The sequence below is a fragment of the Cetorhinus maximus genome, chromosome 17 (assembly GCF_964194155.1).
Source record: "Cetorhinus maximus chromosome 17, sCetMax3.hap1.1, whole genome shotgun sequence".
Taxonomy (NCBI): Eukaryota; Metazoa; Chordata; class Chondrichthyes; order Lamniformes; family Cetorhinidae; genus Cetorhinus; species Cetorhinus maximus.
In genome coordinates, this window is record NC_135895.1 from 100236118 (window position 1) to 100253402 (window position 17285).

The 17285-nt window shown below is 40.3% G+C and overlaps 1 long non-coding RNA gene across 1 annotated transcript in view; it reads right to left on the reverse strand.

Moving 5' to 3' along the window:
• Positions 1–16434, reverse strand: part of LOC144692643 (uncharacterized) — a 65302-nt gene extending 48868 nt beyond the window's left edge. Inside the window, exons 1-2 of the long non-coding RNA XR_013579362.1 lie at positions 16330–16434; positions 16101–16218 (exon numbers count right to left, since the gene is read on the reverse strand). This is a non-coding gene — a long non-coding RNA (uncharacterized LOC144692643). The remainder of the gene's footprint in view (positions 1–16100; positions 16219–16329) is intronic.
• Positions 16435–17285: the final 851 nt, after the last annotated feature.

The following is a 17285-nucleotide window of genomic DNA, read 5'->3' on the forward strand; positions in this document are numbered from 1 at the left end:
AACAAATCAGCCTTCCCTTGCCGATGCCATAATTCAGAGTTTAATTGCAGCAGAGAAAATCTTTCAATATGGGAGAGATCAACTTCTCAGCTTTGCAGTTCCAAGATCACAGAAGATAGAAAGGGTGAACAAGATATAGCCCAGAAGCAGCATACTTCTGGGATCTCTGAGGGACTCGTGACTAAATAAGCAAGATGACACATGGGGAAGAATTTTCCCGTTGGCGAGCGGGGGCAGGGCCCGCTCGGCTACACGTAAAATGATGTGCCGTGATGTTGGGCGGGCGTCCCTACATCAACGCGCGTCATTTAGATTGTCAGTTCGGCGGGCGCGCAGCCGCTGAACTATCAAAGGCCTATTAAGGCCATTATCAAAGTAATTAAAGTTGTTAAGAATGCTGTCCATTGGTGGGGGGCAGGCGAAGAGCCCAGGCGGCCTTTGCACTTTTCATGAAACCTCATCCACGGTGGGATGAGTTTCGCGAAGGGTTTATTATTTAAATAAAATTTTTTGAAAAGATTAATGGACATGTCCCAGCTCACGTGACAGTTTTACATGAGGGAACATGTCCTTAAAATTTTTTTTCACCTTTATTAAATATTCCAGAACTTAAACTGATCTCCCTGAGGCACCTTTGTGGGGTGCCGATTGGGTTCGTGCTCAATCCCGCCCCAACCAACCCCCCCCCCCCCCCCCCCCCCCCCCCCACCGCCCCCACCCCCCAAACGTGGGGTGGGGGATAATTCAGCCCATGGGCTTTGAGGAAGGAAAATGATTTTAAATGAACGTCTTGAACTTGTTCCAAAGTTTCAAACCATCCAAACGCTATGAAATTAACACTATGAAAAAGAACATATGAAAAAAATAAAATTGCAGCCCATAAAAAAGGAAAAGCACGTACTGGACATAGTTTGATTATAGAATTTAAAACAACTCCTCGGTAAAACGTGACGTCCACTTCACAAATTATTCAGTTTCTTCTTCGTAAATTTAAATAAAACTTGAATATAATTTACATAATGAGATGGAAAAGGAAGTCTTGCTCTATGCTCAAAGGAAATAAATTGGGCAGTTTCTGCTCGTGTGACTCATTCACAGCTAAAAGTCCCTTATGAAGCAACTTCCAAACTTTGGCCAAAATATCTTGCTGCGTAGCAGTTCTTACTGTTCAGTTACTGTCTACTTTCATTCAAAAACCTGCACTATCATCCGGAGTTATAGTGGAATCTGCAAAACAGACCATGGGCTTATTACACCATTTATCCAGAATGACATACTAAATTGTGAGCGAGAATGAGAGAGCAAGCATTAATCCACTCAGTAAGGTGGAGTAAATCTCTTAAGAGCACTGATAACTGCAACGGCAGGCTTGTGCCTGCAGCTGAGAACACAGAAAATGATATAATAGATGTGACGCCATTTAGGGCACATTTACACAATGAAGCATCAATACCAACTGATTTCACTCCACACCAATGTACAATCATAACATAAATTTAGCTTTCATCCAAAGAAAAGTCCAACATGATATTGGATGAAGGAAATGAAACTTCACTTTGGCTTAGAGTCAGGTCCAGCCTTAACTGTGGATTTACACTGTACAGATATTTAAGCACAGAATCACAGCTGACACACCCATGCATTACTGAGACAGTGCTGCACTGTGGAAGCTACCACCTCTTGGATTAGACTTTAAACTGAGGCCCCATCTGGCTTCTCAGGTGGGAATACAAAATCGCATGGCACCATTCAAATAAGGGCAGGGAAGTTTTCCTGGCATCCTGACCAATATATATATCCCTCGACTAACATCATTAAAGCAGATGACCAGGTCATTTAATTCATTGCTGCTTGTAGGAACTTGCTGGTCCATTTTCTACAACAGTGACTACTTCAAAAGCACTTCATGGTCTGTAAAATGTTTTGGGACAACCTGAAGTAGTGACAGATGCTATACCAATGCAAGTCTTTCTTTATTCTCTTAATAGTGAGGAGGAAAGCAACACATTTGTCTACTTATTAATGGATCAAATGCAAAACTGGAAAATTTAACTTTCAAACCAAAAACTTATCAGTTTGACAGTTTCAATCGGGGGCTTTTAAAATCATACCTTGCACTAATAAGCCTGCTTTTCTAGTAATAATTCAAATATCCAAAATTCACTTCAGAACCAATTTTATGCTCAGCTAAATCATTTGAAGGGATTATTTTGCAGTTGAATGTTGTTATTCACATGTATTTCTAATTACATGTACATTTATAGAACTATTTTTCACTAAGCTATCTTTGATCCATTCTTAAGCCAGGTAGTATTTATCCTTGTTGAACCAACACTTTTCTCATCACATTTAAGCTCATGGCGATGGGAACTTGGTGGAAACCCCAGCAGAGAGTTGCTGCATCTTAAATGGCTCCAACTGTGACAACTGACTCCAGTAATGTTGGTGAAACATAGTGGTGGACTTTATTTGCCTTACCTATACTTATCAAGTTAAGACTAACTACTGTGTTGCTTCCTGTGAAACCAGGATTGCTTTAGAATAAGAGGAATTGGTACTAATGCTGATCCCATTGGAAGCTGTACACAGTATTGTGGTGGATAGAAAAGTCTAACTCAGACAATGAGTCTAGACCATTGCAGTTGTTGTTATGATCCAGTGTCTCAATTACTGTGGCTGCACCTTGCTCAGTCTCAAGTGACAGGTCAACATGTTACAAGTAGGGGCATCAGGATAATGTCATTCATCGTAGAATTAAGGACCGAAAACAGTGTGGCCCATTGTACTGTGCAGCTATAGGCTTCTTCACAAATGCGATCTTTCTAATCCTGACACTTTCTTCATGTCCTTTAGAATTTCCTTCTTCAAGTGTTTATCCAATTCCCTCCTCACTGCTATGATTGGCTCTGTTCCAATAGATCACTTATGGTTAAAGCTTTCCTTTCCCTAATAATCCATCAAGTGAAAAGAAAATGCTACTGCAAATTCCCCTTTTAGTATCTAGTGTTAAACCTAAGGTCATATCCCCTTATTACTGATTTATGACCAGTGGAAATAATTTTTCTCTACTTAGCATCTCAAACACTTTCATTGTTTTAAACCCTTCTGTTTAATCCACCTCTTAACCTTCACTGCTGCACAGAATGCATCCCTAGTTTTCCAAATCTCTCATCCTTGGTATCATTCTCATGGCAGTTACCTCTGTAACATCAGTCACTGAACTAATTTGTGAAGCACCTGAAGGTGTTCCCAGGAGATATGAAGGAGCACAAGATAAGTGGAAATCTATCTTCTATTCATATGCCCAATATCCTTTCTCTAAAGGAGAATCTAAAACTCATACATAATTGCGGCCTAACTGATGTCGTGTACAAATTCATCACCTGCTTTTGTGTTAAATGTCTCAAACAAACCCTGAAGCCCACTTGCTCTTGTATTTTTAAAAATCGTTGGGAGTAACTTTCACCTTCACAACTTGGACGATTAGCAGGCAGAACAAGCAGCCTGGCTGATTTTTATTTCTGTTAAAATCCTCTAAGAGTTTTAATGAAGTATGACCTGACCTTTAACAATCTATGTTGAATGTCCCTCATTTCTAAGTGTTCACCAATGTTATCCCTAATTGTTCTCTCTGGTAGATTTCATATTACCAATGGAACTCTGCCTTGTCTGTATTTTTTTTCCTTGCCAAAATCTAGTCAACTCCTGAATCCAAAAAATTTTGTGAAGCGATGTTTGGTCCCTCTACTATTCCATTACAAAGCTCACACAGTCTGAACTTTCAGATACATTAACCCTTTCAATACAATATCTTTGTTAATATTTACTCATATTAGAGATAAGATAGTTATTCTTCCAAATACTTCTGCAAGATTATGAATGCAACCTATATAGTGACAATACTATTTCTAATGTCATAAATCAGAAACAATGACAATCAAGATTATAATCATAGATTATAGATTAATTATAATATAGTATTAAATAGTGCTATGACATTCTTAAATAAAATGTGAAAGAATTTTCAAAAACAACTTGCATTTAACATTGAAAAACATCCGGGAACATGGAAGCATAAAACATGGAACATGGAAGAAGAGAGTATTTTTAAGGCAGAGTTAGATAGATTTTTGATTAACAAGGGGGCAAAAGGTGATCGGGGGTAAGCAGGAATGTAGGGTTGAGGATACAATCAGATCAGCCATGATCTTATTGAATGGCGGAGCAGGCTCTAGGGGCCGAATGGCCTACTCCTGCTCCTAATTCATAAGTTTGTATGTAAAATGTGACACCAAGCCATAAAGGCAATATTAGGACAGGTGAACAAAGCTCGCTCAAAGAAGTACATTTTAATAAGCGTCTATAACTCCCTCTCCTCATCCGAGAGGTGGACAGGTTTAGGAAAGAAAATCCAAAGCTTAGGTCCTAGGCAGCTGAAGTCAGAGCTGCCTATTGTGGGGTGATTAAAATAAAGGATGCACAGGAGGCCAGAATTGGAAGAGCGCAGAGATATCTGGGAGTTGCAGGCCTGAAGGAGATTACAGAGATAGGAACAGCTGATACCATGGAGGGATTTGAAAACAAAGATGAGGATTATGAAAGTGAACTGGGAACCAATGTAGGACAGTGAGCACAGGAGTGATGAATGATTGGGACCTAATGCAAGGTCGGATAAAGTGGACAGTTTTGAATGAGTTCAAGTTGATGGAGGAAGGAGCGTGGTTGGCCCAGAGTGCAAGGGAATAGTCAAATCTCAAGGTAATAAAAGGCATGGATGAGGGTTTCAGAAGTTGATGAGATGAGAGAGGAGTGGAGACAGACAATTTTAAAGAGACCCAAGCAGTGTGTTTTAGTGATGGAACTGATAAGGAGTCAGAATCTTATTGCAGTATCAGGTTGGATGCCAAGGATCGTGATAGGGCTGGTTCAGCCTTGGACAGTGACCAGGGAAAGGGATGGAGTTGGTGGGCAGGGAACAGAGTTTGTGGTGGGAATCAAAGGCCAGAATATGTCGCCAAATTTTCCATCCTGCTCTCGACAGGTCCCGCCCAATCCCGACCAAGGACTTTGCTCTTCTCAATGGTTAGCTGAAGGAAATTTCTTCTCATCCAACACTGGACGATGGACAGATCAGAATGTGACAAATCAGAGAGAATAGATGGGCTGAAAGAGGTGGCGGTGAGGTAGAGCTGGGCATCATGAGCGTACATATGAAACCCTTTGGTTTTTGGATGATGTTGTCGAGGAGCAACATAAGAGTGACAAGGATAGATCCAGATGTAATGGTGCAGGGACGGGAAGGGAAAACATTGCAGGCAATTCTCTGGCTATGATTGGTTGTATAGGAATGAAACCACATGAGTGCAGTCCCATGGAGGAGAGGCATTGGAGGAGGATGAGGTGCCGTCAACTATTTCAAACACTGCAGAAAGGTCAGAAAGGATGAAAAGGCCTAAATTACCTTTGTCACGGTCACATAGAATGTAATTTGTTACTTTGAAACAAGTCGTTTCAGGAGAGAAACCTGATTAGAGGTAGTTTCAGGAAAGATGGGCACAGATTTGGGAAGTGACAATACATTCAAAGACTGGAGGGGAGGTTGGAAATGGTTCAGTGTGGTGTGCAAGGACAGAGCAGCTAAGGGTGCTTTCTTTTAAAGGAGAGCTGTGATGGTAACAAATTAGGAGAGGGAACAGTACCCAGGGACTCGATCAAGGTCACCAAGGAGACCAAATACAAATTTTTCTTAACTAATTTATAATAAATATAAATTTTGCTGTGGCTATAAGAGTGGCGACCATAATCATCTCTCGTGTTTCTCTCGAAATAAAACCTACAGGTACCCAAGCAGTGGTTGGCTCTTTCAGTGTTAGTTTAAATCATTTTCAACAGATTTTGGGTCACACATTTGAGCCCTTTGGATATCATTAGAACATCAAATTGAATGTGCTACTTGGCATTAGACAATTCAAAGGTCAATTGTTTCCATTGATTTTATGAAGTACCTGGCTATCTAAGTTATAACTTTCATGCAGCTTTGTAGCTCGTGATTAAATCAGAGATTAAATAAAATGAATGTCCTCACAATTACAGCTGTGGAAGGAGGAAGTTTAATTGTCATTTCCATGCCATTTATGATTATATTTTAGCCAGTTGATTTTATGTAAAGTATCTGTAGATCAATAGCAATTGTGTCCCAAAGGAAAACCTATTCTCTTCAACCTAATGGTTGCCATCTATTTCAACAGCGCCTGCATCCATTTTGTATAGAAATAAAATGCCTGCCTAAAGCAGATGGGTGCTTTACTGAAGTCCCATAAAGGTCACAATGCCACCACAATTACAGATAATAGCAGAGTCTCAGGGTGGAGTTTATCCTGCATTTCTTGGGGTGGAATTTTCATTCCAGCACAACTGAAAGCTGCAGTAAGGGGAGAATTTTCCCCATGTTAGGCAGGCTGGTCGGGAGCGGGCGCGGGCAGGCGTGGAGCTGATCCACACCGCCGTTTTGCGTGGACTGGCCAATTAAGGACACCCAGATTGACGCACGGCCGGTCAGCGCTACCTGTGCGGGTTGGGGGAAGAGGGAGAGTCGGAGCCTGCGCTCTTTCTGGCATGCGCGCGAAAGAGCGCGGAAATCTCCCCGAGGCACGGAGCTGCCTCAGTGAGATTAAGAACATATTGAGAATTTTTAATAAAGAAAGTTAAAAATCATTTACACATGTCCCCTCATGTGACACTGTTCACATGAGCTGGGAGTTGTTTATGAATTGAGCAAAATTTATTTATTAATTTAATAAAACCTTCATGAAACCTCTTCCCGCTCGTGGATGAGGTTTCATGATAAACGCGAAGGCCGCCTGGGCTCTTCACCTGCCCGCCATCCTTAAAGTAACTCTTTCGAGTTATCAACAGATCGCATGTAATTCTTTCGAGTACAATCACAGTTCTTGGTTTCCGGGAGTGGGACATGAACCCACAACCTTCTGATTCAAAGGCGAGGGTGCTATGAACTGAGCCACAGCTGACACCTCTTAACCTTAAGGTAAGACGGGCAGTATTGAGAATTATGTTAATTGGTTTTTAAATGGCCTTAACAGGCCTCTGGCAGTTCAGTGGGCATGCAGCCGCCTCCGGCGCGTGTCCACCAAACGACGGACCTGAATGATGCGCGGTGATGTCAGGATGCACGCCCGATGTCACCACGCATTATTTTACATATCGGCGTGCCAGGCCCACCCCCGCACGCCAACATGAAAATTTTCCCTTAAGTACTTATTCAGTGGTGGCATTTCCACTTCTGAGTTACAGGGTTTGTGCCCCACAGCCCTGGTGAATGGAGAAGTGACTTCCAGTCTCTGAAAAATGGGTTGATATTTAGTGGGGTTCTCATGTCCCACAGCAATGGAATGGGCCTCCCCATTGTAAGCCTCGGGAACAAATCCAGCCTTCAAATACTGGAGGGATATCCGGCATACGATGGGAGTGGAGTGACAGACGGCTGGTTCTCCCTGGTCAGGCTGTTACTGAAAACTCTCAGCATGACTAATGACTGTAGTAGAAATGGGTTACCTTCTGTACCACAATGTATGGAAGAATGTACATCATTGCTAACCAGTATTCATATCAAATACCTTTTACAATGAAAAGTCGTTCTAGTTATTAGAAAGTCTTGGAAATCATGTGGTACAATCCATTGTACCACATCTGAGCAGCATTTTCTAAACCAACATGTTCAATGTTACATAGAACTGGTTCATTGTCCCCTACATTAAAACAAAACTAACAATGCATGGCCAACGTCCAAAAACCCTAGGCCTGAGCTTTCCCTTTATAGACCACATCCTTTGTCATGATCAGCCATGCCACCCTTATCAGCTACAAAAAGTAACACCTATAGTTAACAGTTTGCTTCAAGCCTTCTACAAAAATGCACCAGCAGCTTCTACACAGAGCAGAGAATGATATTCCAACCCAGATTAACCAAAACCTAATTGTTCATCCATGAGCTAATGGAATGGTGGAGCAGACTGGAGGGGCGGAACGGTTTTTACTGATACCGAGGAAGCAAAACAGCAAAGACACAAATGGAGGCAAACATAATGGGGGCAGTTAGCTCACAAACATGTCCTTGGTGGTTGCCGAGACCCCGGGGGTAAAACATGACATTTTCCAGCCTAAATGAAACAACTGGCAGATTAAAACAGAAAAATAACTCCATCACATGTTCAACCAGCATACACCAAGGCCTCAAAATGGACCATTACACTTCCTGCTGGAATAGGAAAAAGTCTAACTGCTTATGGCAGTCGTGGGACCCTGTTTGTAATTATCAGCACGAATGGGTGAAGTGCTGAGTCCTTAAATGGATCATAGAAATGAACATTTCAGATATAAAAGCTGATGCCCTCAATGCCAACCCTTTGTTTCCCTCCCCTTCCCTTCCGGCATGGACTCAATGAGGCAAATGGATTCCTTCTGTGCCATAATGACTCTATAACCTACCAGCACTGACTGGGCTTTATGCTAGAGTTACTGGATTTTCACCCCTCTTCAATCAGCCAGTCCCTCTTCTATGGAATGGAATTGAGATCCAACAGCGAAAATCAGGCCCTCACTGCAGATATGGGGTACAGAAATCCACCCTCTTTAGGTGAGAGTTTAAAATTGTTCCCCTTACTTCCCCACATTTTCTGAAAAACTATCATCCCTGTATTCTACCTTAAAACCATGAACATTCTTTTCCTGTGCTTTGTACCAGGGGCATTAAAAAGGTGATATTTCCCTCAGCAAAAATCTATTTTCTCTGTAATTATCTACCCTGTACTCAAATTTGTGTTGCGAGATGTTTGGAACTGCCAATTGATGCATCAGTATTTGTGGGTCACTAAATATGGAAGAAATCATGCACTTACCCACTTTTCCTTAAAGGATGAATTTTAGTTTCATATACCCACTAGCCTCGAGCATGATGCAATTAATTCTCAGTGCTACAGTGTTTGTAACCATGTACAAAAAAAGAGCTGATAAACAAAGATGAATTTTAGAAATAGATAGGATCTCAATCTGTTTTAAGTCCCCGCCATGCAACCCTACACTGACCCTCAACAACTGACATCAAGTATACATTTTAAATGTATTCCGGGTGGTTATAGTGTATTTACAAACTTATAATGTTTGTAACATTGCAACTAATGATAAATAGTTCTGGTCAGGCAAACACAGAAGTTACTTGGGGTCTGCGGCCTGCACTGTGTCTTTATGAAGCCTCCCTGCCCACTCCGCTGCCTCCATTCCTCCTCACATACCCACTAACTCCGTTAACCCCTTTCCAATCCCCCTTTTTCCAATAATTTATATTTTTTTAAATATATTTTTATTTTCCCACCTATTTCCATTACGTTTAAATGTACTTCCATCCATTGTTTCATCTCCACCTTTTAGCCTATTTCGATCCCTTCCCCCCATCCCACCCGCACTAGGGCTATCTGTACCTTGCTCGTCCTGCTTTCTATCCTTAATGTCACCATTAGCACATTCCTTAGCTAATATCACCACCATCAACACCCCTTTATCCTTTTGTCTATGACATCTTTGGCAATCTCTTCTTCGCCTCCACCTATCACTGGCCCTCTATCCAGCTCTACCAGTCCCACCCCTCCTCTACCAGCTTATATTTCACCTCATTTCTATATTTCTTCAGTTCTGATGAAGAGTCATACGGACTCGAAACGTTAACTGTGTTCCTCTCCGCAGATGCTGACAGACCTGCTGAGTTTTTCCAGATATTTTTATTTTTGTTACAGAATTTACTCTGTTTGTCATAAACCATCTTCATCTTGAGCCATTGTGCTCCAAGTCTCTGAGGCATGTAGACTAGGAAGGTCTTAGGTTTAATCTCGGAGTCTATACTGAGTTAGTTGATCGCAACTAGCAGCCACAATAAGGGAAATACAGTTGGCGGCAATACTCTGGATTGGAAAAGGGAAAACTGACCAGGTATGCTGCTCCTGAGCTCCATTAGCCACAATATCACAACTCCAACAACTAGTGTATTTGTGTGGATGCCAGGTGATACTTCATAGCAAATGTGTCCAGTGGAAGAGAACGCATGATGCCGATTCACTATGAACATGCTTCCCATGACTTAGGAAGACCAATTTCACTCCTCGAATAGATTTCTAGCAATTGTTTGCTTCCTTTTTCTATAAAAGATCACCTGGGCAAGTTACCATATACAAGGCTGTACTCAATGAGGATATCAATGCATCAGCAAGGGAGGGATGGAAACAAATTGGCTTTTCATTCACATGCACCTGCAACTATTGGGAGAAAATATTCATTCTAAGCATCATCTCCAAATAGAATGTGTCACCTCCAAATGGAATGCCACATTTGAGAAAAAAAATGATTCTCTGACATTCATCTGGTCTTGCTGCATCTCAATTCCTGTCAACTGATTATGAAAGGCACCAATAGCAAATACAAGGAAACCATATGCCACAAATTCCCAGAAGAGATTCTGAAAATAAAAGCTAGAATAAGGAACTATGTCTGATAAGCTGCAGAATCCAGAAAAGCTAAGAAAACCTGGTTAAGTGTAAATTAACTTCTAAAAGTCTTGCATTCTTTACTATCTGTAACCCAAGCAGGAACAGCACATGGAATACAACTCCTGCATCTTATCAATTACCTTGTTCACTGCACTAGCTTTCAGTACAGGATGCAAATCCTTCTGTACTAAAACTCCCTTATGACTAAACTGTTACAGTACCTTACTTCTCTTTCCTACAACATGATGGTTAACCATGTTATAGTTTTCTCATAAAACTGGGGACTAAGCTACAGGACCAAACACTAGGGAGGAGAAGCGAGTCCACTTGCTTTCATGTAGGCCATGTCTGACTGTGTGGCCTGCACCAGGCAATGCTGCGAACAGCTGCGACACCACAAACTATTCGCACGAAACTGGTTAAGACGCCAAAGGGTGGGGGGGTGGGAGGTGGGGGGGGAGGGAAGAGGTAAAAGTGAGCCAGGAAAAGAAACTGAAGCAATTTGATTGAAAAGAATTCTTATTATTTACCTTCAAAGCTGACAGCCAGGTATAAAAAAAACTGGGAGATCCGCAGCAGGACTTTGAGTGAATCACTTATTATCTAAGTTAATTTGCCTAACGTATAATATCAAATCATGCCCAAGTATCCTCGCAATCTCATTAGAATTTAACTTAAATAAAACTTAAAAGGATGAAACCAGCATAAACAATCAGAGCCCAAGAAAAGCTTCAAAACCCACACCATATATTTCTTCTTTAAGTACATCAGTTTAAGCTTTAAGTCATTTATTAATCATCATTCATGAACATCAGTTTAGAAACCTATAATCAGGGAAGCTTTTTAATCAAACTTATTGCTTTTGCCACAGAGATTTATTCAAAGGAACAGAAAATACTGAATAGGTTTTATGGTGAGAATATTTTTTTAAACACCAGGAGAATGGTTTTGTCTCTTGCTGTGCCTGAAAATCTGGTTGTAATACTGAAAGACCCCTCTCCCTCAGCAAGTGTAATTGGATGATACCCACATTTGAGAGGCGAAGGTGTGGCCACTTTTTTGGGCAGAGATTCATTTGGGCAATTTTTGATAAAAGGACATAAAAGATCAAGGAGACTTTAGTGTATTGTAGCTATGCGTATGACTCACTCACTCCCTAAATCCCGCCATCTTTTAATCAACCAAATTGTTTTTTGCAGGGATTACATGACTGTCAGAGGCCACTGTAGAGGAAATTTCTAGCCTTGGTGATTGTTAAGCAACAGTTTGGCAGCAATAAAGTTTGCAGTAAAGTCTGCATTGTTTTTCACATTAATGGTATATTTTTGGATATGTGTGTTATGGGGTCTTTCAGAATAAATTTATGATGCATTCAATTTGTCCATCACATTCATTACTTTCACTTAAGGCTGTAGTAAGAAGGCCCTTATGTAATTAATGCCTGCAAACACACACCTGAACATATTTACAAATTACAAATAACAAAGAACGGTAGGAAATGTGGAGAGACTTTTTGCTAAAAGGTGGTAGGCATGTGGAACAGATGACCAGTACATGTGGTGTCTTACTGGATATGAACAGATAGGATTCAACGTTATTTGGAAAGCACCAAGGGAATGCTGTCATTCAATGGGTGGAAGGAACTGAAAGTAAACTGCCCCCTGTAACCGTATGTCTTCCATGTTTGGAAACTGGCCACCGGATGAAACTTGAAAGAGGCCATTCTATATTTGCAATGCTCAATTTATTTTACGAGCATATGAACTTACGAATTAGGAGCAGGAGTGAGGCCACTTAGCCTCTTCACCTGCTTCACCATTCAATAAGATCATGACTGATCTGATTTTAACCTCCCACCTACCCCTTATAACCTTTCGCCCCCCCTTGTTTTGAAGACTATCGACTCGCCATGAGGAAAACAATGAGCTTCAAATTATTAATTTAAAATGTCTTTGGTGACAGCTTAATTGTTGTTGAGTAAAGGCCCATTAAACCTGAACTTGTAGTTCTTCACTTATGATCAGGTGGATAACTGAATGTAAAATTGAAATTGAATTTAACTTTAATGAATATTTTTTTTACTTTATATTCATATCTTAACATTTCAGTGACTAGCTTTTGCATCAACACGCCAGTTGAGGAAGGCAGCAGCACACAAAGCTGCATCGCCTAGTGAACTAAATGAATTGCTGGGCTTCCTACCACCCCATCTTTTTTGGTATGTGCACACATTGGTTACTTTTGATTGTTAGGCCAGTGCCAGCTGATGTCAGATCCTAGAGGATACCAGGTTACTTTAGAATTTAAACATATCAGAAATCCTAATTTCTTATATGATATATTGATGCTGCGTAACTAATCATGATCATACATCCAGTGTGTTAAGCCTGTATCAGTGATATATTCAATCTCATCGCATCTTGGGGCTGGCTTGAGGGGCTGAATGACCTACTCCTGTTCCTACATTCATAACATTAAGAAAATCCATCAGATTACAACTTTCTTATCCCCTAACACCCCCACAATTGAGAAGATAATTTGTGAGACTCCACTGTTCTTCTGATCAACTGAAGCTAAAATCTTGAGTTGTCTGCCTCAACTGGGGGTAAGGAAGTCATAACCCAGTGGATTCTAAAACCGCACCAATTGATACAGTACATTTTGCAACATGTTACAGCAGCTATATTTGCCAAAGCTGAATCTACTATCATGGACAAGCCAGCCATTTGCATTTGTGAATCCAAAAACCCTCATACAGACAAACCAGTAAGTAGGCTTTGGCTTCCAATAACAAGATTCAAACATGCTGCAACTTTTTATCCCTCTGAACATTAGAAATTACAAAAATTCATATTCCAGAGACTTGAGTACATAACCTAGACTGACACTTCAGTGCAATACTGAGGGAACACTGCACCTCAGAGGTGCCGTCACTTGGATGAGAGATTAAAACAAGGCCCCATTTCTCCTCACAGGTAGATGTAAAAGATCCTATGGCACTTTGCGAAAAAGAGTAGAGGAGTTCTCCCTGGTCTCCTGGCCCATACTTATCCCTCAATCAATATCACTAAAAGATATTATCCGGTAATTTATTTCACTGCTGTTTATGGGACCTTGCTTTGTACAATTAAACCCATTGCATTACAACAGTGATTACACTCCAATAGTACTTCATTGGCTGTAAAGTGCTTTGGGATATCCTGAGGTTCTCCCTTTTCTCCTTTGTTCTGATCTACAACTCTAAATTGGCACACCAGGGATTGATTTTATTTGAAATATGATGGCGTATACCTCCCATTACCCGTTACAAGCAGTACTAAAACAGAAAAACAAATGTGTCTATGTACCATGACTAGGATTTAGAGGGATGGAGATAATGTTCTTTGTATTAATTCTTTCTACTTTCAAAAGTACTTTGGTTTCTCACACAGAATCTAATAAGATATTGTTCACAATGTTGTTCCTATCTATTTTGTAGTACATAAAAGGTGTACTGTAGAAATATTTTACTTGGGATGTTGGTGCCGCTATTTAAAGGATAAATCATTTAGCATTCAAAGTTATGAATGTTATTTTACACGGGAACTAGGTTAAAAAAATAATTTGAAAGCAGTACCATCTGAAGTACCACCTGGCTCTGTTCACTGGAACGTTCTTTCCCTCTGCCTTCAAAACCCTCCTGAAAATTCTTTGCTTTTGCTACATTTCCATGCCCTCACATCCATTCCCCTCTTTTCTCCATCCTTTCCAACGTCCACCACTCTGCAAACCATTCCTTCACGCTTCTGTTCATGCAATTCACAATAGAAATACAGGGAGGCCTAATGTTTGAGCAAGCAGTCTTCGTGGGCAGAAAAATATGGACACTAATAACCAGATTAAAAAGTTAAGTGCACATGGACCCACAAAATATAGGTTTACTGTAGCAACTTGCTGTATTCTTTGGGTATAAAGCGCTTTGGGGCATCCTGAGGTAACGAGAGGTGCTATAGAAATGTAAGTCCTTTTTCTTTCTTTTAGTAGTTAGGAACTATCAGTCTAAGAAGGATTAATTTAGCTCCCCAATAGATGATAATTTGTACAGCAAAATGTTTTTTGAACCACTGCCTGCATTTAATAACTCCACTCACAACAGGTATCGATTTGCATTGTTACACCAACGTCTTCCTTTTGTAAAGTTCAGAAATGTACAATTCTGAAATGCTCTTTCTACTCATAACTGAAACCAATATACTGTGTGTCTAAATACGTTTGAAGCACTGAATGGAGACCATAGATCAAGCCCAATGCACCGCGTTATGAGCAATAACCACCATGAAAAATCCCCAATCCGGAAGGCATAATTCAAGGAAGATGGGTGTTTAGCAGAACAATTAAACCAAGATAAGAAAAGTAGCAGATAACATCAGAAGCAAACAACAGAATAAAACAAATCCTTTCAAATTGTCTACAGGCATGCAAAATTCTGCATCTGTCCCTACACTTTGTCGATCAATGACACCCATCCATCTGAATCAGGGTAACATCACTTCTCTTTGACTTGTAAGTAAAAACTTATTCCCCTTTAATGAAAATTTTGATTGGGTCTTGAACATTTTGTCAATTAAACATTAAATAATGAAGAAGATTCTGCACAATTAGAGAGTAGACACAGAATAAAGCATCCAAAAGAGCTCATCAAAAATTTGGATTTGGAAAAGAACCATGAATGAAGAAATGACAAGACCCAATGCTATTTTTTTTTAAATTAAAGTTAAAAAAACACGAAACTGATTAATGAGTCCAATGAAACCTTGATCTTTTAATTCCACTGCCAACACTATAATATAATATGTAATAATCATCCAAATAGAATCCAAAACACAATGCCTTACATATTTCTTTTCATGCCTTCTCTATCGGCACTGCTTAAGCCCCCAATATATCCAAATCAACATTTCATCGATTAATGTATTTGAAAAAAAAATCAGGCTTTTGTTAAATGTGAAAAGGTGCTTAAACACCAAGTGAACTTTTCAGCAAAAAGGTGCAATTTGCAGTCATCTTGGGCATTTCTTACTTCATATATATGAACAAACAAATTGTCCGAGGTGTATTTTAGCAAGTGGCAAAATTCTCCCCGTAGCGGAAAAAAAAACACCCCATTCTAAACAATTAGGAGAATAGGGAAACTAATGATTCGATAAGGGGGGGTATGCTCCCCCAACCCCAACCGCACCATCACCCACCCCAGTCATATTACTTGTGTCAAGGGAAGGTTTTCCTAACCTTCAGGGAATTTCATAGAAATTTGCCATTATCCTGACTTATTTACAGGACACATTTCGCCTTGTCACATTACACAACTAACATTTCCGTTAAACAGTCGGCGAGAGGTACCATTCGACTCTGATGTGTGTATATTTTTTTAAAAACTGTAAAGCGAAATATTGTGTGGCCACTGTTCTAGCCATTCATCCTCGCCAGTTACAAATATAAAATCCAAGCGACTTCAATGCTAAACATATATATTTCACAGAACGAAGCACATAAGTTATTTCCTTTTACCTTGGGCGTCAACAGTTGCACCCAATAGTGCAGCGGCAAGAGCCAAGTATTTCAGCCAGGAAAACTTGCTCATGTTTTAATTCTGCTGGTGATCGGCAGTACTTAAACACCATGCGTCCTGTCAAGAAATAATACAACTATTATTCGGTGGGGTGGAGAAAATAAAGAATAAAACTTGATCATTCCCTCTAAAGTTCAAACTAACACACGTCTTAAGAAGGGCGCATACGTTTGCCTTGCTTGATGTTCAATGAGTACAACTTCCTCCAAGTTTAGCAGAAGCCTGAACCACTTGTCTTGATATACAAGTGATGTAAGTTACAGCTTCTCATCGCTCTCTCTATAGGTCCTCAGCAATGTCTTCAGGAAGTCGCTTGCTTGAGCAAAACTGTATTGCATCGAAACTTCCTCAAAACTTAAAACTGCAAGGCAGGCATCTATCTGTAACGAATAATATACACATATAGTGTGTGTGTGTAAAATATGGATTCAGATCTAGATTGTTAACAGAGGCCTGGGGCTCTGCATGGGAACTAGGAGGGGACTGGAGGTTCAGTGTGAACCATATCTTAATTGAAATCTGCATACAACAACTTTCATTCACCTCGTAGCAGGAGAGCAGGTTTCTTCGGCTATTTTAGACGCCAGCCCCGTCAAATGCAGGTGTGATCTGCTCTTGTCAAACAGTAAGGTGCTCTGCCAAACAGCAAAATATTTGGGCCTCCCCCCCACCAAAACCATGACTCCAATGACGTAAAATCAGAATCGTCAATCTGATATTTCAGGCCGGAAATGTAGTTATTCAGTCAACTGGAAAATATGGCAACCTAAAGACAAATGGTGTCACTATAATTAACTGCACAAAAAAGCTGCACTGCCCAGAACAGGCCCTTTTAAAAGAATGCTGTCACTGATGGAATATAGCTTGTTCCTTCACCTAATATTAACTGGATTTCAGAATATTTACATATATCTCACCCCTGGGGCTTAAATGTAAAATGTCATGCAACCCTAGAGTTCTAAGTGTGTTCCAATAACTTTAACTACATCACCTGTGATTTGTAGAAATTGAAAAAAATCGGAAGAAAAACAGAGCTAATAAACAGTGTAGCCAAAAGTGCATTTTGGGTATTCTGATTATTTAGAGCACATGGAAGTTGAAAAAATAGCTTTTACTGAATACCA